The sequence below is a fragment of the Onychomys torridus genome, chromosome 6 (genome assembly GCF_903995425.1).
Source record: "Onychomys torridus chromosome 6, mOncTor1.1, whole genome shotgun sequence".
In the NCBI taxonomy this organism is placed as follows: domain Eukaryota; kingdom Metazoa; phylum Chordata; class Mammalia; order Rodentia; family Cricetidae; genus Onychomys; species Onychomys torridus.
The window spans coordinates 73282246-73285251 of NC_050448.1; positions in this window are offsets into that span (position 1 = coordinate 73282246).

Below are 3006 nucleotides of genomic sequence, written 5' to 3' on the forward strand. Positions count from 1 at the left end.
ATAAAGGAAATCAAAAATAAAGTGGAGGAACAGACAAACAAAAAATGGGAAGAACTCTATAAAAAACTAGAGGAAAAGACAATTAAAGCAGAAGAAAACAATAAGTCCCTGAAAGAAAATGATGAAAAAGCAAGGGAAACAGTCCAAGACCTGAAGAGGGAAATAGAAAAAAATGAAGACACTAGCAGAAGGAATGCTTGAAATAGAAAATCTGAGTAAACAAACAGGAACTTCAGAGGCAAGTATAACAAACAGAATGCAAGAGATGGAAGAGAGGATCTCTGGTGTTGAAGATACATTAGAAAAAATAGATTCATCAGTCAAAGAAAACACTAAAACCAACAAAGTCATGACCCAAAATGTCCAAGAAATTTGGGACATCATGAAAAGACCAAACCTATGAATAATAGGGATGGAGGAAGGAGAAGAATACCAACTCAAAGGCACAGAAAATATATATAACAAGATCATAGAAGAAAACTTTCCCAACTTAAAGAAGGAAATGCCTATGAAGATACAAGAAGCCTATAGAACACCAAACAGACTAGACCCCCCAAGAAAGTCCCCTCGACACATAATAATTAAACAACCAAACGTACAGAATAAAGAAAGAATATTAAGGGCAGCAAAGGAAAAAGGCCAAGAAACTTATAAAGGCAAACCCATCAGAATAACACTTTGAGACTTTGAAAGCCAGAAGGACCTGGACAGATATAATGCAGACACTAAGAGACCATGGATGCCAGCCTAGACTAATATACCCAGCAAAACATTCAATCATCAGAGATGGAGTGAACAAGACCTTCCAAGACAAAACCAGATTTAAACAATACCTATCCACAAACCCAGCCCTACAGAAAGCACTAGAAGGAAAATTCCAATGTAAGGAAGGCAGATACACCCATGAAAACACAGTCAATACATAACACCACAGCAGTAAACACCAAAGAAGAGAAGTACACACACACTAACCACAAAAAAATAAAAATAACAACAGGAATGAACAATCACTGGTCATTAATACCCCTTAATATCAATGGACTTACTTCACCTATAAAAAGACACAGACTAACAGAATGAATACAAAAACAAGACCCATCTTTCTGCTGCATACAAGAAACACACCTCAAATTCAAAGACAGACACATCATAAGAATAAAAGGCTGGGAAAGACTTTCCAATCAAATGGTCTTAAGAAGCAAGCTGGTGTAACCATCTTAATATCCAGCAAAATCGACTTCAAACTAAAATCAATCAAAAGAGATGATAAAGGACATTTCATACTCATTGCAGGAAAGATCCACCAAGATGAAGTCTCAATTCTGAACATTTATGCCCCAAACACAAGGGCACCCACATACGTAACAGAAACATTACTAAAGCTTAAATCATATATAAAACCCCACACATTAATAGTGGGAGAATTCAACAACCCACTTGAACCTCTGGACAGATCGGCCAAATTGAAACTTAACAGAGACAAAATGGTCTTAATTGATGTTATGGCTCAAATGGACTTAATATCTACAGAACATTCCACCCAAACAAAAACGAATATACCTTCTTCTCAGCACCCCATGGAACCTTCTCTAAAATCGACCACATACTTAGCCACAAAGCAAATCTCAACAGATACAAAACAATTGGAATAACCTCCTGTGTGCTATCAGACCACCATGGTTTAAAGTTAGACTTCAACAACAGAAAAAACTACAGAAATCCTACAATCTCTTGGAAACTGAATAATGCTCAACTGAATCACCAATGAGTTAAGGAATAAATAAAGGAAGAAATTAAAGACTTCCTAGAGATCAATGAAAATGAATACACCACATACCCAAACTTATGGGATACTATGAAAGCAGTGATAAGAGGAAAATTCATAGCACTAAATTCCCACATAAAGAAACTGGAGAAATCTCACACTAGTGACTTGACAGCACACCTGAAAGCCCTTGAACAGGAAGAAGCCAAGTCTCCCAGGAGGAATAGATGCCAGGAAATTATCAAATTGAGAGCTGAAATCAATAAAGTAGAAATAAAGAGAACAATACAAAGGGTTAATGAAACAAAGAGTAGGTTTTTGAAAAGATCAACAAGATAGACAAGCCCTTATCCAAACTAACCAAAACACAGAGAGAGAGCATCCAAATTAACAAAATCAGAAAAGAAAAGGGGGACATAACAACAGACAATGAGAAAATGCAGAGAATCATCAGGTCATACTTCAAAAACCTCTACTCCACAAAACTGGAAAATCTAAAAGAAATGGATAATTTTCTGGATAGGTACCAAATACCTAAGTTAAATTAAGACCAGATAAACCATTTAAATAGTCCAATAACCCCTAAGGAAATAGAATCAGTCATTAAAAGTCTCCCAACCAAAAAAAGCCCAAGACCACATGGTTTCACTGCAGAATTCTACCAGATCTTCAAAGAAGACTTAATACCAATAGTCTTTAAATTGTTCCACACAATAGAAGCAGAAGGTATATTACCAAACTCCTTCTATGAGGCTACAATTACCCTGATTCCTAAACCAATCACAGATGCAACAAAGAAAGAGAACTACAGACCAATCTCCCTCATGAACATTGATGCAAAAATACTCAATAAAATTCTGGCAAACAGACTCCAAGAACACATCAAAACAATTATCCACCATGATCAAGTAGGCTTTATCCCAAGGATGCAAGGGTGCTTCAACATACGAAAGTCCATCAATGTAATACACCATATAAACAAACTCAAAGAAAAAACCACATGATCATCTCACTAGATGCAGAAAAGGCATTTGACAAAATCCAACACCCCTTCATGGTAAAGGTCTTGGAGTGATCAGGAATACAGGCAACATACCTAAACATAATAAAGGCAATCAACAGCAAGCCAACAGCCAACATCAAATTAAATGGAGAGAAACTCAAAGCAATACAACTAAAATCAGGAACAAGATAAGCCTGTCCCCTCTCCCCATACTTATTCAATGTAGTACTTGAAGTTC